Source organism: Penaeus monodon, chromosome 34 (genome assembly GCF_015228065.2).
Source record: "Penaeus monodon isolate SGIC_2016 chromosome 34, NSTDA_Pmon_1, whole genome shotgun sequence".
In the NCBI taxonomy this organism is placed as follows: Eukaryota; Metazoa; Arthropoda; class Malacostraca; order Decapoda; family Penaeidae; genus Penaeus; species Penaeus monodon.
Window position 1 is genome coordinate 35,193,403 of NC_051419.1, and position 314 is coordinate 35,193,716.

Sequence of the window (314 nt, forward strand, 5' to 3'; positions counted from 1 at the left end):
TCATTACTGAAATGCAAACGTTTTTTTTGTTAAAAAATACATATATTTTTCAAATCGTCTGACCCATCCCGACGGTTGCGATATTTCGGACTGAACAGTGCGATGGTCTCGATCATATTTGACGTGATAGTTTTTCATAGAATTTATAATTAATTTTATATGCCATACACATAAACGATTTTGGTGTGTTTGGAATATGATCAAATTGGTGTTCATTACTCTAAACAATATAAAAAGAGGTCAATGCAGTTGCATATTAGTTTACCAGTGCAAATGAAGGCATAATGGCCGCTTCTTTCCTGAATCAAGAAAAC